Source organism: Diachasmimorpha longicaudata, chromosome 13 (genome assembly GCF_034640455.1).
Source record: "Diachasmimorpha longicaudata isolate KC_UGA_2023 chromosome 13, iyDiaLong2, whole genome shotgun sequence".
NCBI lineage: Eukaryota > Metazoa > Arthropoda > Insecta > Hymenoptera > Braconidae > Diachasmimorpha > Diachasmimorpha longicaudata.
The window spans coordinates 355066-382465 of NC_087237.1; the positions used below are offsets into that span (position 1 = coordinate 355066).

Sequence of the window (27400 nt, forward strand, 5' to 3'; positions counted from 1 at the left end):
CGAATGGTAGAGTTGAAAATCGACAAAGGAATAGTCGTTAATAGTTAATAAATGATTCACTTGGATTACACATGTCAAGTCAACGAAGGTACATTAAATATACAATTCTGTACGGAAAAAAAATATCGTTGACTCACTTATATTTTATACTCATCTTAATGATATTCTATACTTAATTTAAGTACGTTTTTCAGTTGGTCCTGGTAGAGTCCCTTTTCGACGACACTATTGAGAAAGAAATGATGTTTCCAGGGGGGCATTATGTACTATAAATTGATGAAATAGTTCAACAATTCTATCCATCGAAATGGGTATGGAACTGCACTATTTATTGTTATTTTGTGTAGCCGACACAGTATTCGACCGATTAATGCTGATATCTTCATTGGTAAATTTTCAGGTTGCTTATAGACACGAAAAAAACTGTATCGTTGTATATTCAATCTCCAAAGACAATATTGAGAGAAACATAATTTCCCCAAGTATATAATCCCCTGTGAAAAGATCAAGCAGTTCAAAAACGTATTTTTTCAATTTGTGTACTCGGACTTCAAAAACGAGTGTAAGGCGGCTATACTGTAATTGAGTCTCTCATGACAAGAGGAATCCTACCATCATTACTCTTTAGTTTGTTTGATGGATCAGGGAATTTGGCAAAATAGTTCGTAATAGTCAACAGTCGAATACTGAGTCTTTGACGGAGCCGCTTATTTTGGAAGATTCCTCAACTTATTTCCTTATTAGAGTGATGATTTCACCACGAAAATCATTACTATTAGAAGTCATTAAAATAATTATCAAATACATATTGAAGGTCATGAAAAATACTGGAAAGTATTCAGTACATCTCGAAATTATAGCCTTCTCATCTAAGCGCAAGTAGCACAAAAAGTTATCCAACATCAGATGTTCGCGTCCCGTCAGGAAATTTAATGCAGTACAACCGCATGATGAGTCTATCGCTCCACTCCCATATATTAACTGGAGGTGCGTCATAAAATATTCTGAAAAACAGTCAAAAAGGATAAGGACAATCACCAAAGTAAAACATGAACACTTGAGTCCATCAATAATCAATCATGTAGTGCCCATCTCCCTCGGCATATCGCTCGAATTTTCATTTTTTTTAAGTGTTAACACAAATTTTGCAATTCAATTTTCCTGCGAAAAAAAATTTATTATTAATTAATTCCTCGAGAGAGAAATTATTGGATGGAAGTTATTGCGTGGGAACTATGTCACGTGAATTTCGACGCGAGAAATAACTCGGGTTACGATTTCGGAGATGCGAAAGATATAAAAGTCAATCGACAGTAAGTGAACCACCAAAAAATCCCACAAGTCTTCTGAATTATTAATATTATCGCATCTTCCGCTACTACTGAAAATCCTCCATAGTAAACCCTTCTAGTAATATTTTATTTCAAATTTTTAGGTTGAGTGCACATATTAATCGTAAACGTTCATGTATTATTACGTGATCTATTTACAATAATTGATGAAATGGTGAAGACCCCAATTCCTTGTGCTTGTTCTTCCGAATATTCCAGAATATTCGAGTATAAAATATTTTTAGTTTAACCATTTTTCTTCTATCCATGTTAACTATCACCCAATGAACATGGTTTGGACTCGACTGGGCCCTAACCTCCACCCAACATCCATTGGTTTGCCATAACTAATCCTTTCTATCATTGCAGATGACAAAAAAAATTATTTCTTTACCAAGTGATTGTTTATAACTTGTTGTAACCGACGTCATCTGAATAACTCTCCTCAACTCCCGAGAAATCTACTGGACTTTGCCAATGAATACTTCCAAGTGAGTTTATGATGTTTTCAATATTCGTTGAAACCTTGCGAATGAACTGAGACACGTTTGAGTTGTCGTTTTGCACTGTATCCGCGTTCAGCCAGTTCTTCTATACGTATTCGCTTTGTTCGGTGGGTTTTTAAATAAATCGCGGCTGAGCGTTGGCTCCTCAGTGCAGCGACGCCGATTGACCGCGTCGCAACAAATCAGACTCAGTTGTTGTCATATTTTCGTCATTTTTAACCTCAGTAAGTCCCAACTTTATTTTATTACCTGTGAAAAAATTGGGGCTCAAAACAAAGTGAAGAAGCCACTGGCTGTGCAGTGTATTGACGCCACTGTCACTGACAAGGTCACATCGATCGATTTAACAACAATTCCGTGAGTTGAAAGACGAAACTGCGAATCAGGTTTGCATATTTTTATAAAAATACATCGGCTCTTTTCTCTCGACAAAAAAAAGTTGTCTATTCCCTCGTTACAACCGCTAAATCAAACTTCACCGACGTTCATATTGAAAATAACTATTCTCGTACTGGTTATTTTCGGCGGACGAGTAATGCATGACGAAACCCCGAACTGGCGACGTGTCATTCGCAACCTCACAACGTGATAAGTCCATTCTAGCCCCAAATGATCGATATCACTTCGCCGATTATTCATTGTCACGAATGACATGCGAAAGAAAAACTAATTCACAAAACAAAAATAGTTGTTATTCACGAATTCATTCGTCGTGCGATGCTCATCAGCTGCGAATATCAATGTCAATAATTACGCAATTCAAATGCATCGGATAATCCATCAGTAATTATACCGAAAACTCGTGTGTGGAGAGGCCGCATGCGTTGGAGAAGCCACTCGTCTCATTTTGACTCACAGCTCGGCAACACGTGCTCGTTGTTTGAAGAAGCCGGCGAGTGGAAAAAAACCGGGAAAATGTATTTTCAAACTGTCAAATTGACTTCCCTTATCTCTCGCTCTACATAAACCGGAGGTCGTTGACTGTTTTGTCGGTGGCAGGGGTGGAGAGAGGGGCGAGAGGGGAAAATTCAAATAATCGCTAGAAAAGGAATAGATCGGGGGAAGGAAGGCAGGGAGGGGGTGACCCTATTGCTCACCTGAGAAATAACGATAATTTTCGAGGCTCAAATCCAGGGGAGATATAGATTAGAGTCACCTATTGCTCAGGATGTCACCCAGAATCTCAACCAGATTATTCTTGCAGAATTTCTTCCGGCAACAAACAACTGCATAGACTAGTTATGAAGCATTTAGCGGAATGGCCTTCAAGACGAGCCATATTTTTACTAACAAAATTTTATTTAAAAAACTATCGATATCAACTGACAGGAAGAAGAATTGCGAAGTGATTGCTTATTATTTTATCTGATGATAAAGTGTTGTTTTATTAAATTGATTCGCCTTAAGGTTCCAATGACTTCCGCTTATATTTCCTGTCATTCTCCCTTAAAATCTAGTTACCTAACCTATTTATACGAATATGTACATCTTAAAACTACAATTTCAATTGAATGGCACTATTACTTGCGAACGTGCTTCTGGACTTGGCTTCGCTCAATTAGAAACACGTTTTATTGACCGCGATGACATAAAAGTCCTTTTACGGAAAATCATAGGAGTGATATTAGCTGCGGACCGGTATAGGGCTCCCTTATGCGGCTATCTTTGCGATCATGCCCGAAGTTCGAGGTCCGCCTGCGCTGATCACTTGGCCTCAAGTATAAACACTGACCGGTGCACCCTCTATTAATACACCTACTTCAATTCAACTTGCTTCCACCAGAGAAAATATCCCAGGAGTCTCATCACAAACGTAGCAGTAAATAACGAGCGTTCACTGGGCACGTGCCGCGGCGTCTTGATTGACACCCAGTGAATTGACTTTTTTTTTGACACTAGTACTTTTACTGCCGCATGAAAGATGTAACCTTCCTAACGTGAGAATGCCCTTCGTCTTAATACATCTCCGAGGCAATCTTTGGTGTTGTCTCGTGCTCCTGGGGGGGGGGGGGGCGGGAGAAATTCGCCCAGTGGAGCATTGCCATCCATCTTCAGTGAACTACTTTGTCCTCCATATCTGTGACTATCAGAACTCAGGTTTCAGGAGTTCTTCCATTTACTTTCACACACATGAGTCATTCTGATAGACATTTCACGTGTTTTCTTGTTTGTTCATTCTTTGCACGAGACACAGAAAGAAAAATGTTCGAAGTGAATCGAAGCAACGCTGCGTAAAACTGAATTCTAAAATACATTGTACGAAGAGAAATATTCACATGAAATGCTACAAAAGCTCCAAAATAATCCTGTAAGAGGCTGAAGGGGCGTTCCGCGCCCCGATTTTGAATTTCCCGCTTCAAATATGAACATATGGCAATTACATTGACCAATAAGGCGTTTAATTTATGTGTTTATGCTTTCATAAATAAAACGAGACACGAGTATCTTTACTCCTCTCCTCCCTCCTCCAACTTTCCACTCAAAACGTTGAGTTTTAGAGGCCGTAATGTTAAAAAATTGGAGGGGAATACAGTAGAAAAAGTACAAACCGTATAAAGACTTCTTCAGTCCAACTGAAAATTAATTTGATAAACTGTTTGCAATGTCAAGTCCAATATTAGGCGACTACCGTTCCCACAATTTTTCCCAGAAAATTCATACAACATTTTGACGAGTGCAGGTAACGTGATGGATCACGAAAACAATGCTTTCGATATGCTTTCCTCATTCCACCTATCGCCAAGCGAAAGTGCATGAATAATATAAGTATGGGATGATTAATTGAAAATTCAATAGATCTGGAGCGTGAAATTTCCACGATATTCTTAAAAAATTGATTATTCACTGCATCAAAGTTGTGCCACACTGTGAGTGAATAGTTTTTCACCACTGAGGATGTTAATGAAACTTGATATTCGCGTACTCAAAGCGCGAGATCTCATTAAAAGAGATGAAAATACAAACGGACCGGGCGGAGGGACGTCGGAGCGTATTAATCTGAGTGAGCACCAGTCGACTAGGTTATTCGGCCATTAGTATCGAAAACTCAATTGGGATATCACGTTTATTTCGATCTCTCCTCTGCACCCCCATCTCTTTCTCTCTCTCCCTCTCTGCCAGTTTTCATTCGTGAAAGCGCTTGATATCACCTCCGTCGACTACAGTTCAATTTTTTTTTCAATCTCTATTCTCGTTTTCTCTCTCGTTCTCACGGACTCCTCTTCACACTGTGCGTCAAATGAATTGATTTCAAGCATAAACAAAATGAAATTAATAACCAGTCCAACTCTGTGCAGTGGAAAATGAAAATTCTATTTCACCCGATTTATTATCATTATTTAGCATTGAAACTGGTGAGGGAAATCAATGAGAGTTAATTCGAATTCTCTCGTTGACGTTGATTTTCGAAATCCTGACTCGTTGGAAATTATGAAGGGCCGTCGATATGATATGTAATTATGTTTGCGAGATTATCGGAGTTATCCAGTCGGGGTTTGTTTTCAAAGTTAAATTCAGGAGAGAATATTAAATTTTGTCGGGAAAGGGCTGCGGGCGATGGGCCGTTGCTAGTTACTGTGTGACTTCACAACGAATAACATAGTATTTAATTTGAAACTGAAATGAATTTTCAACGTTCATCATTTTTTGAGTTTATTGAATTATTTTATCTACTGCGGGATTTAATTTACGAGGGTGTTTTCAGGACACGTCTCACGACGGCCGGTCTTTCTACATGGAGAAGTAATCGATAAAAATTATGAAACTTTAGTTGAAGAAAATTTACCTCTACCACATTTCACTCTAGAATAACGGAAGAGACATGTAATTTTTTTCAACATTTCTATGGAAAATGGGGTTTAATTAAACTTAACCTTCAGTGGATTTAGTATTATAATTTCTGTATTTTGTAATTGACACGATGACGAAACGTCTGCACTCCACGGACCTCGCTAGGAGACTGAAGACCAGAAAAGAATGTTCCTCACCTAACGAAGGAAATCCCTCTTCTCTCTTCCTATGGGATTATTGTTTCTGTTTATTGTTTCTGTGCACCAGGAAGTGGAGATCTACTTCGGTTCGCCTAGCAACGCAGGGTCTTCCATCGGTTTTTTATTAAAGTCACTACAATTCTGTTTGTGTTCATCTTTACTAGTATTTTGTTAATCAACTGTATAATATACGAGCATTATTTTGAATTGACAGAATTTTCTGAATAAAGTTATTTTAATACTCTCACATACTCGTAAAATATTTACTAGAAGAGAGAGGAAAATACGGACTTATTTGCTTAGGATGGGGTATATATGGAAGGATTGAGGGGATATCTGTAAATAGGAAATGAGGAGATTATAAGGGTATAGAACGATGAGATTGTTGTGGTTCTAGAGAAAAAAATATAAAAGTCTCCCAACTTGACGATATCTCATTAGAGTCTCAAAATTGGTTCTACATAACAATTTCCTCTCCGATCTACCATATGAATTTCTGCGTTCAATTATAATTTACTTGAAAAAAAAAGGTTGAAACGTGTTGATTACTATAATGAATCTCACTTTGCCCGATTAGAAACGCGTTTTTAGCCGCAATGACATAAAAATATTTTCATCATTCCGATTTTAATATGTAGGTAATGGAAAATATGGTCACATTCAATTGTTCAAATAAATCTGCGTGACAATATTGATGAGAGTCGAAGTAAATTAACTGATCCGAACCACTCGAACGAGTCCAGATGAGTTGACAAGTTTGTCAAACCCGATGAATACTCGTTGACGAGTTAACAGTGAGAGCCCTTGTCAGGCTCAGTGGGACATCTAGTTGTGCTCGACTAATGCGGCTTATTTAACGAAACTGAGAAATTTGTGGTAGGATGTTATTAGACAGTTGTTCTTCAATTTACAAAAAATAACAATTTATCTTATTCGCAAATCACTTCATTTTCGATATATTAAGTGATATAACTTTTAAACACATATAATGGGATACTAAAAACAATAATTAACATTGCACACGTATTGTTTAGTGAAAATAATAGGTTTTTCTTACTAATAAAATAATATTTCATTTGGAATTATTATGAATTTCCGACACCAAATAGTATTATTGACTTATCAAATTACGTATTCATCAATTGCAAAAATACCCAGTGTTAATTTCGTGGTTTAATTATACCCGAAATTGAATCGACATTAACCCATTAGTATGTTACATACTGATGTCGATTAACGTTAAACAAAATTCCAGTTGCATACCGGAGTGAAAACATTTTATAACGATAATCTCAGCCGTTTTTTTCATATTTCCTTTGTTTAAAATATACAGAATGGTCTCATCTGGTCAGATATTTACGAATTTGCTTGTAAACAGGACACATTACATATATATTTTTATGGAGTACTCTGTTATGACTAAACAAAAAAAAACCTGTCTGCAGGATCAATTATTTCTTCATTATCCATTATTCTCCCGGATTTCACACCAGCATTGCTAAATGCGGGGCCTTGAACAGTTCCAAAAATAGCTCATCCTCAACGGAATAATGAGAGGTGGAACAAGACTCCATTATCACGCGGACAGCCCTCCTCCCGGCCCGCAAGTAACACCAATTTGCGGTATTTATTCGTCATTAATTGAAGATTTTAAAAATAAGCAAAAATAAAGTACTTCCGAGTGGCGGCAAATGGTGTGACTTGTCTGGTGAAACGAGTTTAGTAACATCCGGCAGTTTCATTATCGTTTCCCTCTTTCTCCATCATTTTATTCCTCGAGAGTATCGCTGCACACACCGGGACTATATCGTTTTCGAGTGGAGGAGAACGAGTTTTCGGAGTATTACATGCGTTGAGAAGGAGGATCCGACGGAGTTCGGAATTCCCCATTGGAATCTCAGGCGATTTGTGGGGCCCAGGGGGTCGTTGAATTCGTTTGCATCAGCATCATTTGCCTCTACCCGAAATATCCCTCCTTGCCAGACCAGTTTTACTCGGTGAAATTTGTGTGTTCCCGGATCAACTCGATGCAAAATCATATTCCCACTGTGGATTTTCCGTATTCCGTCAGTTGTGGGTAAACTGGTCGGTGTGGGCTTTAAAGGAATTAAATGCACTTCAATTTGAATATTCATTGGGATTATTTTAGGGGTAGATATTCATGTACACGTTAAAAATATAGGGAATGATATTAAGGTGGTTCTGCATTCTGGTCGGTATGTTACCGACCGGATACGCGAATTTTTTATATTTTCGGTTGAAAAATTGTCAAAATAAGTACATTCGTAACATGCGAAAGGATATGAGAAAAGGAAATAATCGAACTGATTTCGCCAACGATCGATTATCTTTTGCGAAGGGCGAAAAAATTCCTTGACTTGTTTACGTTTGATAATCAAGTATTCAGGTTTTAATTTTTGACATCAACGGCAGTGTGGATTTTCCCATAAGGCACTATGTTAGGCTAATTCAATAATTTAAAAAGATAAATTGCTGGAAGAATAACGATTCAATTCAAACATGAATCCAATAATTTCTACACAAATTCATACTAAACATGATAATCCACCGTTTCCGACAGAATCATCTGAGCCATCTAACGATCAAGCTCATCGAATCGGCAATAACACACAGATAATTTTCCCAAAATGCTTCCACAGTGAAACAACTCCGGACATTCATTAACAAAAAATTACTCTCCAAACTTGAAACCTCCAATAACTTTATTTTCTCCTCTTAAACCATCAGAGTCGTTTGTTATTCTCTGCGGTCCGCCTAGAATGTTTACTCAAGCAATTCCCCCCACCCCCAGTGTGTGTGTGTGTGTGTGTGTGTGTGAGAGAGTGAATTCCCTTGGACTTAGTCGTCATTCTATTTCCAGCTTCTCTATTATTCTTTCCCTTCCGCCTTCCCCCTCGCCCCTGCCATTTCCACCCCCAACCTGCACCCCTTTTACGTTGTCGACCGGTCTGCCGCCAGTTTACGCTTGCCCCAAAGTTTCGTAATAAGCGGGGGCTGAAAAAGCGTCGTGTTGGACCATCCAGTAATTTAACTCTCAAAGCGTACGCGCGCGCTTCCTGGCCAGGACCTTGCTCACGCCAGTGACAGAGTTAAAAAGAAAACCGACGCGGGCATGAAAACGGAAGGGATGAAGAGTGAGGACATGAAAGAAAGTGAGGGGCCGGGAGAAAAAAAAATTATATGGGTCGAATTACAAAGAGAAATGGGGGAAGGAGAATTTTCACGCTAGGATTACCGTCACGAGGTGTTGAAACATTGACGTTCAAAATTTAACAGCGGTGGCTAGTTAAATCCCAATCTTTCTCCTCATTGCTAATTTATTCCATACTTGATGCATGAGTGAATAGAGGCTACCCGGGCCCATCCATTCGTGCCTCAACTTTTGTAATAAACGACGCTGGAGGGAAACGAAAAGAGAGCAGGAAGAGCCAAAAACTCCCGAGGGGCTTCAACAAAATCGACTCTTGCTCGCCTTTTCCAGATTGCTAATGGAGAAAATGGGAGGAAAAAGGAGTGAATATGGTAATAAGACCGGGGGCGTAATGCGCTTACTTTGTTCACTGAAAAAAAATATCAATGAGGGGGGAATATTCTGTCATAATTTTACTTTTCGTAATAGATGCTCCTTCTGATTTCCAATTTCCTAGTCGGCTTTCTGGAGATCAGTCCTTGTAATTCATGTGACATGAAGGGTCAGGACCTGCAACAGGTTCGAGGAAACAATTTGGTGGTGGAATTGATTTTATGTTTTAGTTTAATATTTTTTTTGAAGATATTGTCAAAACATCGCTATTTTGTAACAATTCTCTATCTTTAATACATGATTTATTTACACTATCGGTTACTTCCTTAGCCTATCCTTTTTGTTATTTACATGGTTAGATTTTTCCCTTTTTCAAAATTAATTTTACATTTTTATAAGAGCTGATGTAGTATTTTAAGGAGTCTGGATTTTGCAGCTTTTAAAATGGAGGAAGTCGAATTTCCCACTGAAACTTTTATTTTCTCAAGATTTTTCGTCAGCGTTCCCATATTACATGGCCTATGTCTTGAAACTCATAGCCGCAGGAGCAGCTCGCGTCGTCTACAATGTGGATTCGTTCGAGAGAAACATTTAGGTGATAGTTTTTATCTCTAATCCTATTTACCCACGTGATAACGTAGCTGTTGTAAATTCCATATTGTGTATAGGAGACAAAATCACTTAATTGTTCTGTACGTATATGTGGATATGTCTGTTCTGTGAATTTGTGGGCCTGTGTTGCCTTCACCATCATTTAAGGATGTCAATGTATGTATAGATCTGTCGTGTCGAGGTAACCGAAGAGTGCAGAACTGGAGAATAAGTTTAACTTTACTTTCTCAACTTGTGTTTTATCCTTCTAATTATTGAGAAAATCAATATCCACTGCTCAATAACAAGTCAAGGGATACGTCAACTTGATTTAAAAGAGGTTTAACGTAAAAAAACAATGCTGAAGAAAAAGTTTTGAAAAAGGAATAGAAATAAAGAAGATCGTCAAGCAAAAGTTCTGTACGATGAAAAAAAATAGTTGAAGGAAAACCGAGGTTCTTGGCGTGGATTGAAACATGGAGAATTAAATTGATGCTATGGAGTTTCATAGAGATAATAAAGTGAAAGAATCCTTTTTCTTGGCGTATTATTTCCAAACAAATTATCTTTGTAAGAATATACGAAGTGCCGGTATTCGACTTCTAATGTGGCGGGGAGGAGATGGAAAAGAGATGATAGTAAATGAGTATGATATTTATTGGATGGCAATCTATACCCATTTTTTATTGACACGAGACAGGGTTTCTGTGATGGTACTAGACAATTGAGCGCATGTTACCGGAGGACACGTCATTCTTCTCCTGAATCGCAATTCATTAAACTTCGAGGCATTAAATAATGCATTAATCGACTCTAGGAATTCACGAGAAGTATCATCTCAGCAATGCTATAAAATTCATTGCGCTTCATTCTAACGATATACTTAAAGTCATGAGCTAAAAACATCTCGAGACTTTGCCGACCAATGTTTATAATTGAATCATAATTTTTCCTTGATCTTCCTTTCCTTTAATCTCCGTATTTTGCGTTGCACGAACGTTCTCGCTTCCTTGAATTAAAATGTTTCACAGTGTCAAGAACAACAGTAGCAATATATGTCCTTTCGACCTTCGCCCGCATCCTTTTGTCCCTCGGCATCAAGCAGAGAAGCATTCCAAGAGCGTCGGCAAATCGTTGGAGTGAAAAACTTTGCTGAAAATCCAATGGCATCCGAAAAGAATGGGAAATTAGCATTCCCAACTTAGCGAGTTAACCGTTTCTCTCCGAGCTACATTTTCCCCCGATTATCCAACTACGAATTCCCCGGATGCGCGACACAATGAGCCCAGATATGAGCGTAAATCATATTACGATATTACGATAAACTTGCTTGAAGGGTTTGTCATCAACATTGGAAAGTTGCAGCTGTTATTTAAACAACATCAGTTGTTAAAATTATTCGCATGTTGGAATGGAAGTAAAATGAGGCTCACTCTACCAAGTGATTCGTTGTCACGGTGTATTGCCAAGCATTGACAATAGGGCCGAGCTTGGTTGACTCTAAATTGTGGAGCCTGGCAGTTCCGAACATGGATCTGGCTTCAACCGATGGTGATGCCAATGGAGTCATAGAATTATGGAAAATGGATTGGAGTCGGGTATTTTATATTTTTTTTTAATTAAGGAATCGCCACGACTTAATGTATGCAATCCGAAGTTTTTTATACATGCAGGATCAGGGTACAGGGGACAGCAATAATTTTTATTAAACTTAAAATATTTATTCATAATAAAAATTAAATGGGTTATAATAAAGATCCACGATCTTAGCTGGTCAACTCTCATCCTCAGACTGACCCATACCTCGTCTTCTCGCACCATCCATACACATTTGTTCATTATATTTTTCCTTCTCACTCTGGCACACTGTTTCTCTCTCAAACTCATTCCACTCATACGACACACATAAATACACAAAGACATACCACACACGTCGCACTCATTCCCAAAAATCATTTCTCTCTCCCGCTTAATCTAACAATGGCTCTTTCTTCTACCACGCAACAGGCATTCGACACATTCATATAAACATCCAAATCTTTCTAAATCGTTAAAATATTACCATCTAGGTTTATACATTCTGGCGAGATACTTTCATCTCACTCATACCCACATTTGTCCTTCTTTCATTCCACACAAAAATCAGTCATTCTACATACATAATGTTTAAGTCTTTGATAGCAGATTTTTATAACCATATTATGAATGGAAAAAAAATTAATGCGTCAATTTTGATTCATTCCATTTAATTACAAGGCCTGGCTGATACCAGACTTCGGTTTAGATTAGTTTGGATTAGACCTGCTTTATAATGGTGGACCTATGTCGGTTGGTTGAACTTCCCAAGCTTGGCCCAATGTTTCACGCCCAGCATATCCCACGCTAGGCCCAAGTTACTTTGAGTGCCTTTCACGAATAAAGACTTAATGCAACTTACTCGATACTTAATCATTAAAATACAACAAATTGCATCCTCTGTTCTTCCACCAATTTCTGTACATGTGAAATGCTTGTCCCTCAGGCTAGTAGATGTTGGGAAAATTTCTATTCATTCCCATAACTTACCAGTGTGACAACACACATGTTTTGGTACCTGAACATGGGCATGTCGACGTTGATAGCAGAGGGACATATACAATTTGACTCTGGTCGTTCTCGATATATGTTCCACGAGTTGCCGTTCAACTTCCAACGAAATACATAAAGTATCGACAAGCCAGTGAGAAATAATGAAGCCGTAAGAATGAAAACACGGGAGTTGAAGGAATAGAGCTCCAACTTGTGGACACCGGGTGAATTTGATTTTCTTGCTTGAACTGCTAGTGATGTTTGTGAAAACTGTGAAAAACAAATGCGTGCATTAGCGGAGTTTGAGTAAATAAATTATGTAGGGATTAATAAAAGCAATGCGATATGAATGGGTAACTATCCGACTTCAATTAAATAAATTACGGAAGAACTCAAACTTAATTTACAGTTGTACTTTTCCCAAATTTTATTCATTTTGCATGTCATATTTCACGAGTTGATTATCAACTTAGGTTGGTTTATTGCTGAGAAAGGTGGGTTCGGTGCTCAGGTAGGAATTAACAATTGAACCAAACCTGGACCAGGCTTGCGCCAAGGCAAGCCAAACCTGTTTTTAGACTACTATCATAGCTTGAGCCTAGCCTGCACTAAATCGCGCCACACATGATAATCAAATTTGAGTATCGAGGTATGTAAAATAAGAAAAAGACTGAACGGGATATGAATCGAAAAGTAATATGCCGCAGATGAGGGTTGTATTGGCACTGATAAGGAGGAATTAATCTGATGTTTACATGAAATTCACTGCTCCATTACTTGCTTATAATTTGGTGGGTGGTATTGCAGATACTTCTGTATTCCAATCCCTGTTTCGCGATTGAAAAAAAATTCTCTCTGGCTTTAAAGCGCTTATGTTGTTATGAAAATCGAGGGAGAAGGATTGAGTGCTCGAATGGAGCTGGAGTAAATAAAAGCTATGAGTATTAACAAAAACAATACGGCGTACCCGAGTGAAATCAGGATTGCATCGAATAAATTACGGAACAACTGAATACATTCAAGCTTGGAATAATAAATCTCATTTATTTTACATTCGATATTTCACGAGAGGATAGTTCACGTACTGAAAGTCCAATCCATTGAAAATGTATTATTATAGAAACAATGGAAATAATACGAGGTCAAGAGTTTAGAATATATGAGGAATAAAGTACGTGAGGAATATGAATGAGACAATCAACGTTCGTAAGATAAAATAATATTCCGAATACTTGATCTCCAACTAATGATGACTATACTGTCTTCAATTTGAATCAGATATATTTTATACTTGATTCAAAAATATCCGCTATACTGGAAATAAATACAATGATATAATTATTTTAAGGATATTTTATACTTGATCGTAGTATATTCGATTGTCAATGAATCGGTCTGCGATTTCCTCTGTCAACGGCGATTATTTGTTTGTAGTATGAGTGTAGACTAAATTTCGAGTCAATTCGTAAAGAAAACAACAAGGTACGAGGAGTCAAGGACCAATAAAATAAAATTGGGGTCAAGGACAACTCGTACGTTTCGTCAGTGTATTTCCTAGAAACAAAACATCAATTTGAAAATCTTGTAACTCATTAGATGTATCCTCATCAATTTTTTTTCCAAAAAAAAAATGTCAATTAGTCCAGTTATGCATTTCGATTTGCTTTCGGTATGGCTCAAAAAACCTGGTGGCATTCACAACAATATCAGGGGCGCCTCTGCCTAGTTCCCAGAATGGCCCCGAATCAACAAATTTCGGGAGAATCTCTATTGGGGAAAATAAATTCTATAGCCACTGCAGTCGTTAAACCCTGAGATATCAAAGCTCATCTATATAATATCTAAATACGTGGCGAAAGACCCTCGGGCAATGGCTAATGGCACATTCTTCCAGGAACTTGCAACGAATTTCGTTAAAAATCAATAAAAATAAATATTCCACGAATGAGTAATTATCGCCCTGCAAATCCAATCCATTAAAAATGTATTATTGGATATTCCATATCTGTTCCCTCATGAAATATTGCTCGACATTTGTGCATTTTTCCACACCATAAATTCCTTTGTAGTTTAGTGAAATAGAGGGCAGGGACAGAAGGAAAATATGCAATTGCACGAAACTGTAACAAAAGGGAAAGGATAGTTTGAAATTGAATTCTCATTGCACTACACATACAGGAGTAGATCTCAACTACTTTGCGGATGTGGACAAGTGTGTGGGTGGTACGGGGAAATATCGCGAAATGGGAAGTTCGTGAGTGTATTGGACCTCGTTTGCGCACGGAACCTGAGATCGAATCGGTTTAGATGGGGGTTGTGAACGCATGGGAATGGCTGCGTAATTAATTAAATCGTTGGCAGTAAAGCTGCCTGGTATACCCTGGGTACATCTATTTTTCAAATTAACCGTTGGCGTGTACCCACCGTCGGCACTCCCTCCTTCCCCTGGAAACCCTCGTATTTTCCGGTTAAACTTCTCCAATCTCCTACTGACGTCGGTTTTTCACTAGTCCACTCTTTTGCAATTTTTTTTATTATTCATTGAAAGGGTTATGTCCTGAGGGCACTACATCGCTCTCGGGACTTTCCCCCAGTTGAAAATCTATTTCCCTTTTATTGTCTCTCGACCCTCACTCGCCTTTGGAATTTGCTGGCTGAACAACTTGTTTTTTCTCTGGAGCATTTTCCCTGTTAGTGCACTAATAGAAAAAATTATGTTTATTGAGATATTTTTTTCTTGAGTTGCGTGCCAATTGTTACAACTAATTTGAAATAAATCTCAGGGGGAAGGGAACAAAAGGGCCGGATCTGGCCGAATATCTTTCATTTTCCTTAATTGATCGAGTGTTTGTGCTCATGAAATAAATACTTCAACGAGTAAATTGGTTGTTTATTCTTGGAACGATTCCAATTTTTGAATTGTGCTTTTCATACATAACATTGAACGAAGTTTGTAATATCACAATTTGTGTACGATTGCTGTAACATGTGATTCCGTGATTGTAAATGAATATGTTGTTGTTCTGGGGAAGAAATATCAACTTCTCCCAGTCTGACGATATCTCATTATAATCTCAGTTTTTTCCACGTAATAATTTTTTCTCTGATTCATCATATGAATCTCTCCGTTCAATTATAATTTCCGTGAAAAAACGTAGAACCATGTTGATCACTACTGTAACCACGGATTTAACTATAAGAATATTTTTGGTCCTCAAGTGCATCAGAAAATTTCTGGGAAAAAGAAAAGTTTTATTTGACAAGAAATTAAGTACTCTTGTTATTCTGATAATTGAAAAGAACTCCAACTCTAGTGCAATTCAATTTTTTCCCATCAAATTTAAGAGGAGAGATAACTAGTCTTCATTGTACAATGAATTGCGTTAGAAAATTTTCAACTTAATGATAGTTAACTTAAGTATCATTAAGTTGAAAGTTGACCAAACCAAATAAAATTCGCTTGATGAGAGGAATTTTTTCTATTAGTGAAGGGGAAAAATAAGAGAAACTTGGTAGCACGTACGTGGGTGATAAATTCATAAATTTGACTCAACCACAGACGAACAAAATTATTCACGCGTGAATGACACAATGTTTCCCTCTGTGGAGAATCCTACCATGTGCTAAAAGAACTAAAAATCAAGGATGAGAAGACAAGGGGCATAATTAAAGCGTGACTATAATGCACACGATGATTATTGTTTTTCATTTTCTGTTTGACGTAGCAACGCCTCGCTAATAACCGGATGAAACAACTCACATGCTGACAGTAATATTCAGCGACAAATTGTTAACAAAATGCTAAATTCAGGGGATTTGCGTGTTCCGTGACATTACTCGGAGTTGTATCATCTCTTATTGTCCTGTGAATGAATGAACAGTTATGAATTGAGGAATCAATTTGGGAATGAAGGATTACCCATTCAGAAATGATAATCACATGCGGAGAAAACTATTTGGTAAAAACGATGTTGCGTTTGGTGAACGCATATTTTCAGAATTTTTTTACACATAAAAATCAAATTCACATTTTGGTAGATTATTTCGTTTAATTTTCGATTTCAAATGCCGTTTACAAAAAGCTTTCGACGTGGACGGCGACGAAAATTCAAATAGAGCACACGGAGCGCGTATTTGGTCTGGAACACGCTCTACAGTGCTCTGTAATTATGAAAATTATGATTGAAAATTTCAAAATTAAATGACCTCTGAATTCACAGTGACCGCCTCGGACGACTGAATCAATGAGGGATAATCCAGATCCTTTTTAGAATAATACTTGTGCAGCCCTCCAATGTCACGCTCTTCAAACATCGATATAAATAGAATTAACCTCTTTGTTAAAAAAAATCGAACAAGAAACATGCATTGAACGTATGTCATCTGTTTTATCGTCAAAACAGAAAACCAGGAAACATTACTTTTATGTTTTGGCCGCTAAAAGCCACGCAACGCTTACTGACCACAATAAGTGGTGCAAACAAACACAAAATAGAATCAAATGTTTATAGGCTAAAATTTTTCAAAAATACACGTTTATTGGAAATGGGATAATTTAAAACGAGGAAACTACGAAAAATGATCTTGAAAAACTTTTTATTCTCTAATCACTCGGAAGGGCCGTCCTCTCGTCGCCGATTCTTTAGAGGAACTAACATTAGGAACAAAGAGATACAACATCCTGGACTTTAGGTGACGTCGCCATAATAGATCTTATTCGTTCGAGTCTGTTTAAGATCAAAGAGAACACATAAATATCATAGCTCATACTTCTCAGAATTCTCGGTAATAAAATAGTTCGTCAATATCTTTCTTATTTATGAAAGCGCCAGCACATAATTTAAGTTAGCCACATAAGCCATCGGCTAACTTCATGCGTAAGACTTTTTCCTAATTGGTCAACGTCTTCGAAGCGGGAAATTTAAATAAGGTGTACGGAGCGCGCTTTTGTTGTGGTTGAATTTAAGCACAGAGTGAGAAACAAGATTTAATTTTAGCCTTCTCTTCTTTCAATCAGAAATTCACCAGATATAAATTTACTCAATCAAATGTATCGCACCGTGAACACTCATTCGAATGATCCGATTTGTTTGCTTCGAAGCGCTCAACTAACATTGTCTCCCAAATGTGGAATCGACAACCACATTTGACGTCGAGGAACAGACAAAGTGGAATTAGGATTCAGCTGCATTAGAAATCTTTTTACCGTGAGTGATTAACGAAGGATATTAATCGTACCGATTAATCGGCCACTTGTCAAACTCGCAGCAATGGAATTTCTATTTGTGTAATTGATAAATGTCCCGTTCAACGAAAGTCTATTTATGGTTAGGCTGCTAATGACTCGCGTCACACTATTGATAATGCCCGAGAGAGCTAATTTATAGCACTAGCCACATTCACGTATGTCTATGCATTGAGGTCTCGAGCGATATCGCATTTCCTTGGTATAAACATTGATTGGTTTGTCAATTCAAGTTCAAACAGTTTTTTCCATACAACTTACAAAATAGTGAACGTTTGAAAGAGATTTTGATTATTAATTACTTTTCAATAGGTGGTTGGACAAATTTTCTCTGCACAAAATCCCCGGGACCAAATAGTCGCGATAAAATCTCTCCGAAAAAATTTTGTCAAATCAAATACTAATGGACGCTGGATTTATTGTGATGATTCTTTTTCGCTCTCGTCCTTTCACGTGCGTACGAATCCAATCCCATAGCAAGGACTTTATTTTGCCCGTTGTACGTGTGAGTGGAGAGAAGTATTCAGTACAAATTACGCAGAGGCTCCGTAATTCCTGCGTGAGTATAAATGATCCGATACAAATCACGAAGGGTCGAATAAAAAGTATGTAAAGCTCTATAAAAATTACGTAACTCACTGCGAATCACTTAATATATTATATATAATATAATATCATTTGATATAATATATTATATGTCATCGACGATAGTGGCCGTACGCTGCGTTTGAAGAGAAAAAGTCATATCTTATGCAATATTGTTTTTTATGTATCTGTTTTTTTTATTTTGTATATAATTGTATATAACTGTAGATATCGCTTCTACTGTTAAAATGAAACATGGTTGGAAAAAAACTAGTCGTGTGATTAGAGCACTAGACTTGTGTGCTACGGATCCGAGTTCAATTTCCGGCGACGGCGGTCAAAATTTGTAACTTTTACTCTCACAGTTTCACTGCCGAGGGGTAGTTTCGTCAAAGAGATGATATGTTATCGCGTGTGTTATAATTAATTATATTATATATTATATAGACGATTTTATTTGGAAAAAATGGCTGCAAAGAGAATCAAACCCATGGCCTTTCCGTTAGACCGAAGATTTCGATGATTCGAATTTTAAATAAATTATTTATAACTAAAAATGAACGGACATTTGAAAAATAATAATTACAGAAGTATTTCTGTGATAATAACGCATTTACAACATAAAAATGACTAATCATTGAGTTATTCAACAAAACTGTGCGGAAGGAGCTGCCATGTGCCGCGAGATTTCGCGGTCGCGTTATCAACTCCCGTCCAGACGCCAATTACTTATCAATTCTTTGGCTTATCTGCACTACACATACATTGTTCATGCTGGTCAAGCCTTCCAGTTACGTATGGAACGCAGTTGACTTGAATCCTCATAAGCGGAGCACGTGCGTCTGAGTGCGATTCTCATTATGAACAAATAATAAATAAACCGTGAGATAGTGTCTAAAACAAACTGTAAAATACAGGTTGCGAGAGTTTTCCGGAGGAATCATGAGCAAACACTTTCAAACGAAAAGTATCATATCATAAACATTGCGGTTAATGGCGTTGCGGCGAAACATGTGTAATTGGCATTTACCAGAAGCCCAACTCGAATACACATGTCTCGCATTAGTCGTAGTTGTTGGGCTTTTATCGGATCGCCTGCTCGTGACACGCCCGTGATAGTTGTGCACGTGACTTGTGAATCGCTGGGAGCCAGGGGGAGTGCAATAACAAGGAGAACCAAAGGGAGGTGGTAGGGAACACCCCACCACTGGTGATACTGGAGATCCGCTGAGACTCAGCGCCTTGGGTATGTTTCATTCCCTCGGAGAACAAGTTGGCGAGAGAGCGGAAAACTTTACGTTCAGAAACAATGACACTTTAAATGTCAAAGAACATCAATTGACCGAATCATACAGTCACAATTTGTTTTTAAGTAAAACTTCTTAGGCGATTTTGGAAAGGGTTCCTTTAAGCCCTTAACGATTCACTGAAGGGTGGGAGAAAGGGGGTAGGGAGGTAGATAGCGTTAAACGTTTAACGCCACTCGGAGGGAGAAGAGCAGGTGAGAAACAGAGTAAAGCATAAGCGCCTGACTACGAACATTAAAAAAAAGTAAAATGGAAAATCAGCTCCATTCAATTGAATTCTAAATTCAATTTTCATAAACAACGTCCATGAAATAGGAAAACTTTTTTTAAATCTATGAAATTTGCCGAAAAAACAAGAATAAATTTTCGTAAAAAATACACCAAGTAAAAGTTTTGTGTAGTGATTTGCCCTGAAAAGTTTTGAAAAATAAGGTTTCTGCAAATTTAAGAGGAAGATTGAAAACTTTAAAAGGGTATTTTAAGCCGAAACATGCGCTCTTTTTTTTTGCTATGTAATTTCACTGAACAAAAAATTTTTAGTTGTTTATCTAAAAACAAATTGCATCCTGCTTTGTCTTTCATCACATACCATAAAATACGCATGCAAAGCGTGCTATTACATCCAGTGAAAATTAAAACGTTAACAAACTTGACGGAAATGCAAGTATCATTGGGTATTAGCTTGTTGAGATATGTTGAAGCATGTCTCTTCCTATTCGCTAGTCGAGCATTGAAGTAATAGTATGGGCATCTAGACTTCATGAAAATACATTTATTGTTCAGATAATCCATCCACGTCTCCTTGCTAACTGCTAATTACTTGAGGAATATGAAAATGTTTAATATGTTCTTCGAAATATCTTTGTCTGGCTCTGGTGAAATGAAATGACTCACAAGATAAATTGTCCATTCTAATGGTTTCTACACTAATTATTCGTCCGGGGTTTTTCCGTTCACTCGCCCTATCAAAAATTACAAGAAATGCTCGGCCGTTTAATCACTAGTTAAACGGAAATAGGCACTCATAACAGCGATCAAATGATACGATTAATTACTTCCCCGTAATTGAACGGTTCACATCACTTCTTTCCAATTGTAATCCCAGTGGTAATTAATGAAGTGATCAATTTAATCAACTACTCCAGTTAATTAGAAAAGTATACTCTGTAAATATCACTCATGTCCTCCCATCGTAATGTGAGCCTAATTCTCATCAGTATTAAGATGCATTGATAAACAAAAATTTGTAGTGGAAACGGAATAATTTAGTCCACACTAAGTTTCACGGTATTTAGGAAACATCTGCAATTATTACGGATAATTCTTCGTTGAGGGGCAAAGAGAATATGAAGGTCTCTGTTGATTACGAGTTCTGCTGCATCTGCACGAGGATTTGCAGCTCACAATTTTTTTTCTCCTCCTTCCTCACCAGACCACAAAGTTTGCTCGAGTGCTAACAACCAGTGTACGGACACTTGTTAATTATGCTCTGGCAATTATCACGAGAATCATCAAAGCCCCCCTCCCCCTCTCAAACCCCTCTACTTCTTCTGTCTCGTTCATAAGATTATATCCCCCTTGTCTTTTTCAAAGTTCCTCTAGTGTTATGGAAGTGGAGCAAACATTTCCTCTCGTCATTTTATTTCCTTTGCTCCCTAATGGCGGCTTTGTAATCGTCGACATTTGGAGGGGCTCTATCCTTTATTCGGGCTACGCTACGTTCATGGTTAACAATTTTTTACGTTTTTGGTTAACAATTTCACATTTAAATTTCATTGATAGTTCAAATAATATATGTATATATCATATATAATATGTAATATCTGAAAAATGATCTTCAGCCTCCAAAATTTTAGTCATTTTGTCATTAACATTATATAACGACATTTTTCGAAATATCATGATATTTTACATAATACTAATATTTTTAAAAAGCATTGATGTTTAAATTTTGGAAATCCTATTATCTCTCCCACGGAATTCATTTTTTTAAATTTTAATTCATATCAACATCTTTCTTTGCAAGTACCATTTGCACTTTCCTCCAAGCTTCGAAATGTATTTTCACGAACCAACCTGAAGATTTAAATCTAAACCTGCAAAATTTGAATGGTAAAACATGGTTACAGTACTTAGATGACCATAATTTTCTTCATTTTTCGTGTTAGTGATTCATTAATGAAAAAAAAAGAACAGCATAACCCTGCAATTTGCTTGAAGAACTGACACAGTTGCATGACATAAAACTGACAATACTTCCGGGTGTCTAATTTGAATGTTACGTTTGTAGCGATAGTGAATACAAACCTGGGCCTTGCACTACAGATAACGTGAATGAACCAATTCGCGATAATTAAAATTTATTGCCAATCGCTTTGACTGCACTACACTTCTGCACCTTTTTAAAAATTATTAGTTCATAGGCTCCCTAATAAACTTCTTCATTAAAGAAATGTACTTGTCAACTTGTTTTTGACAATCGAGTTACTTACGGTATTTATTTTCAAGGGCTAATTCCGTGTTTATTTTCTCATTCCCCTGTGTTACAGCAATAATCGTCCCATCAGATGACTTTGGATACTTGCCAACAGTCGTGGATTCTCAAATTGTCAGTGCGACAGTCGAATCCAAAGGTCATTGAGGCTGAAACAGCCACGTGAAACGAGTCTCCTACACCACAACTTTAATGCACACATTGATTTTCTTTTACTTCTTTTCATTCTCTTTCCTTCTACTTATCCCATTCGCTAAACATATACACAGACACAGCCAATGGTTCATCTGTGTTTTTCTTCGAATGGTTACTATCGTAAATAACGACTGTGTTTTGTCAGAGGTTTTCGTATAATGCCCGGCCACGCTGTCTCTGCATGATGCCCGCAATTGGAAACAAGTGGTTTTTCTGCAACGATTCATTGCACTGGAAAAAAAAAACAAAAAATTAGTTCCCTTCTGACATTCTTCAGTTAACCCATTGCGACGTCGAGGACGACATTAGTGATGCTGCGAGAGACTTCGAGACATCACGAGATGATGCTTTCGAGCGATTGTCTCGGCCTTAGTGAACGCGGAAATTTTGAGAGCTTTGGCTCAGCTGAATTTACTCAATGCCATTTTTACTTTATTAAAAAACGCGCGTGACCTTTTGCGTCACCCTTTTATTTTGCTAAGGTATCATACGATATAGTGATATATTATATATGCTATATATACATATTATATAATTTCTTATATATAAATGTTTTTCTATTCATATACCCTTTCGGGTCTTTACGATTTGTTCTCATCCCACTCCAACCACCTGTATCGTATTTACCGAAGGACGAGGGAAAACCTTACTCTGAAGAAAAAATCTGCCCAGGGAGAGTCGTTTCTTTGATGAGACTACCACTCGGTAGTTAAGCTGTGCGATTAGAATGCTACAAATTTTGGCGGTCGTCGCCGGGAATCGAACCCGGATCCGTAGTACACTAGTCTTTCACTCTAAACCGTCGGTTTATACATATATATACATATATGTTTTTTCATGTAACACTCCATTTTCGGCTTTTCTAATTCCACACAAGATAAACTATCAAAATAGATTTTCTTCAATACACTAGTAAAATTTCTCTTGCATTTTACGTACCGAATCACGAAAATGTTGGTCGTGTTTAATTTTCCATTGTAAACTCATAACAACCTCGATAAATTCAATCTCTCGTTGATTTTCTACTCTAATAACTTGAAAACCCATAAAACCTCTGGTTTTTCACTTCATTAACTCTTTGACAATTTCGGAAAAAATCGAATTTCATGTGATTTGGTTTTGGAATTCAATCAACCGAAAAAATTTCCATTGCTCGCACTAGAAAACTCCGTTTTTCCCCATTTTCCAGTAAATCTTATATAATTTCTAACGGTGTACTTTGTAAATGAACACAATTATTGAGTTCAAATGAGTAATTTTTCTATTTTCACAATTTCTAGGATTATTCATAAATTTTCGGTGTGGCTCAGAAATTTTCGAGCGGTTTTTTTCCACCTAGGTCATGCTCCGATGCTTTGGGTGTATTTGCCTATTTACCTAGATAACAGTCTGATATTTCTCTGTTTTCTCTGTACTTGCGCACATCTGACAATTTATGATGGGTTAACGGCTTTCTGGGACTCGTTGAGTCGTACTCGGTTGTCTCAATATCATATCGTCGGATACCTACTGTGTCACATATCATCAACAGTCGCATGACACACATGGGAATTGGAGAATCAACAGGTGTAAACTGAATGTTTTCATTCTCATCATTTCACTTTTTTTTCTTTTGAGACAGTTTTATCAGGTAATCGAAAACGAAGACACTAAGAACACAATATAATTTTGTCAATTAAGTATTCTCCTGTCAATAATTTAAAGCGACCTTTGGAACAAATATTTTGGACCTTTAATTTTCCGACAGAAATATGACTGGCAAAACTATAGTTTTTTTCCCAGAGGAGTGCAGGTAAACCTTATTCGAGTTAACAACTTGTTTCTTTGTATTTGAAAACTCGGGCAGTACCATAAGTGATGGCCAAAATCCCAAAATTCCGCTGCGCCTTAAACGATCCGCATTCCTAAAAAAAATTCCATTGAAATTGACATTAAGTGGTGATGATTCATCAGGGGATGCCGTAATACGCGTGCCTATCATATTTTTTTTGTATCACCAGCTGTTATTCTTCGTTCAACAGACTTTTAGGCTTCCCAGAGCGTTGCATTGTGAATGATAAGATGGGGAAAGCTTATTAGTCAGTGAAAAAACAAAGCCCGAGTAAACAATGTTCACGCGATGAAGTCGTGTGAATTGGTAGAGCCAGGGTATCTCGATTGCCGCACTCGCAGACGCGGGAAAAATAAGTTCAGACTGTCTAACCAAGTGATAATTAATGAGTTGATTAGTGTCAGGCTGTTAGATACTTTTGGCAAATATTTGCCATGTGATTCAAGCCTTGACGAGTCGGAAAGCCATTGGAATTTTCAACCCGGGCTTTTGTTGACAAACTCGGAAAGCTTTCTAGGGCAATAGTTCTTTATACTGATACAACGTTCTTCGGCGGATTATCACGACATCGTTATCCAATTGTCTGATACGTTTTACAATAATTTTTTATTTATACGACAAAAAATAATTTTTTTTTATTAGGAGGATATCTACGAGTTAAACAACATTTACTGTCACGAAACATTAACTACGACAGCTATTTTTTTTTATGATGAGTAGTTGTTATCATCAAATATGGAAACGTATCTGGAACAAAAGTTCCTTACTCTTGGATAACGTTATCCTGTAAATTATCAAGGTTGTGTTAGCAAATTAGTCGATAAATTTCTCGCTGATTAATTAATCAACTGAAAGTACGATTACATCAATATTCATGAGCGAAAAAAGTGACTGAAAAACACATTTTTGCTCATTTGCACCGAATATATATTACCCACACGCAAACAAATTATAAAATTGAAAAAATGCGAAAAAGGCAACCTTTGAATGAAAGTTCAGCAGGACGACAACTACGTTGTAGCTGATCTGTAATTTTCACGACAGAGGCATTGAATTCAATTCAGGAGAAAATAAGTTATCGAGTGTAGAGGGTTTTTGACGAAAAAACCACACATGTTGAAAAATTTATATGAACGTGCAAACCTGCATGTTTAGGTTATCCTGTATGTAGACAATGGAGACCACTATTTCAAAAAATCTAGCTGAAACAAGTGATGTATACAAGTGACTGTACACTCCTAAAAAAATTGTTTCCTCAGCACACGATCAAAATTTCAAAACAGGACGAAAAATGTGAGCTAAAATTTTGTTGAACCATTGAATTGGCTGATTAAAAAAAAATACAAGCAGACGACCTATGCTAGTGGACACAAACGATGTGGAATGAACTCTTTTCGAAGAAAAAAAATTCGTTTCGAGTCCACATAGATATAGCTCAGAAAAGTAAATGGAAACATTGAAGTTTATGAAAATTTGTGTCGTAATATCTGCATGCTTATTAACAGAGAGGATTAGTGAAAGCTCATCGAAGTAAACAGAGTAATCTATGGAATCACTGTCACAACATATTTGCACTAGCCAAGCAGGCGTTTACAGAAATGTGAACATATAAGATTTTTAATCACTCAGATATACCATTAATGTTTATGAACTATGCGAAGTCATTGCCACCAGTTCTCAATGCAAAATGCCTGCTCAAATACGTTCTTGAAATATAATCATCGTGGAACAAACTGAGAAAAAAAAATTTCTCAAGAATATATGATTTCAGATTTCTTTCCATAAATACGATACAGAAAAAAAATTCAATTAAGTATATTTTGTACTTGATTTAAATATAAATTATATGCTTAACCTACGTGCAAAATATACTTAGATTTAGCATAAAATATACTAAACATAAGTATATTTTATACTCATTCCAAATGTATAGGATTTTCAATGGTAAAGTCGATAACCAATTGATTTTCACACCACTTTATTACCTCATCAATAGATAAAGCAATGCCTCCCAAGATTATGTAACACACGTTTAACATTAATGTGTGCACTTAACTCCTTGCAGCTAAGGGAAAAATTTCGAATCAAATATAATAACAATTCACTCTTTGTCAATTCACTTTACACTTAGCATCTTCAAAACAACTGTCCATTGTCAATTTCTAACTATTTGATTACTAACTAGGACGAAGCATTTCTCCAAATTCGCTGATCCATCAAACAAAGTTAAGAGCAACGATATTATTATGAAAAGGAGGCAATCAAAACGGGGGGGCGGGGGAGAGCGTAATGACCGATTAGCATTACTCAGTTCATTAGAAAATAAACGCTAATAGAACCATGTTTTTGTCATTTTTAAAGCATTGCGAAAATGCATTGAAGATGCACGTCTCTGAATCATCTAATCTATACACAGACGACAACAGCTTCGTCAGAAAAGGATTTTATTCTCAATATTGTCGTTGAAAATTGAATATACTTGAATTAACTCGGATTAATTAATTAAAGGTATTTAAAATAAGTATAATACTATATTATAGTATATTATCATACTTATTTTATGTACAACGTATACGTATAATTAAATTAAGTATAAAACATAATTGATTCGAGTTATTTTTTGTGTTATCAGAAGAAAATATCTCTTTTGGAACGTATACCTTGAGAGCCGTTACTCCCAGGTGAACCAAATACAATTCCAGGCATGCGAGTCATATCAAACTATAGGATTATCAATCAACAAATGATGTTGGCATACAGTTGAGTAACGATTATCAATATTTAGTATTATTCTGAATGATGTCACTGAAAAAAATCACGAATTTAGGAAATTCGTAAAATAATCAGTTTTTCATCAAGGTCATGAACAATTGGACAGTATAATACTTGATCGTTCGGTATAACTATAATGTCTGAAACTAAGTCTTGACGTCTGGGAAATATTTTTCTTGGGTGAATACTTTTCAAAAAGACATTTTCTTCTGTCTAGAATATCAGTCCTTCGCTAAACTAATTTTTATCCCAGTGCAGAGAATGCAATTTCTCAAGTGAAAACGTAGCTCATTTTAAAGCGGAAATTAATTCTATTCAAATGAAAAAATCTTTGGAATTGTTTATTGTCTCGCAATCTCTAAACGAGACAATCCTGATGTCTTTGGTATTCCTGCGCCCATTATTCATCAAAACATTCTAAAATAGAATCCCAAGAGTAATC

General features: G+C 36.9%; 1 protein-coding gene and 1 long non-coding RNA gene across 13 annotated transcripts in view; one reads left to right on the top strand and one right to left on the bottom strand.

Annotated features, from left to right (window-relative positions):
- Positions 1–1936: 1936 nt before the first annotated feature.
- LOC135168684 (sodium-coupled monocarboxylate transporter 1) overlaps positions 1937–27400 on the top strand; it is a 42532-nt gene continuing 17068 nt past the window's right edge. For 2 of the 8 annotated variants that reach the window (XM_064133102.1, XM_064133103.1), the window contains exon 1: positions 1959–2223. The gene's annotated coding sequence lies outside the window, so the exon portion shown is untranslated. Of the gene's footprint in view, positions 2224–19188; positions 19606–27400 lie in introns of those variants that run through there. The other 6 variants (XM_064133104.1, XM_064133108.1, XM_064133105.1 and 3 more) reach the window with 5 other exon arrangements.
- The window catches only part of LOC135168687 (uncharacterized), a 30279-nt gene continuing 14589 nt past the window's right edge, over positions 11711–27400 (bottom strand). For 2 of the 5 annotated variants that reach the window (XR_010300081.1, XR_010300082.1), the window contains exon 4: positions 20425–22586. This is a non-coding gene — a long non-coding RNA (uncharacterized LOC135168687). Of the gene's footprint in view, positions 12800–20424; positions 22587–27400 lie in introns of those variants that run through there. The other 3 variants (XR_010300083.1, XR_010300084.1, XR_010300085.1) reach the window with 3 other exon arrangements.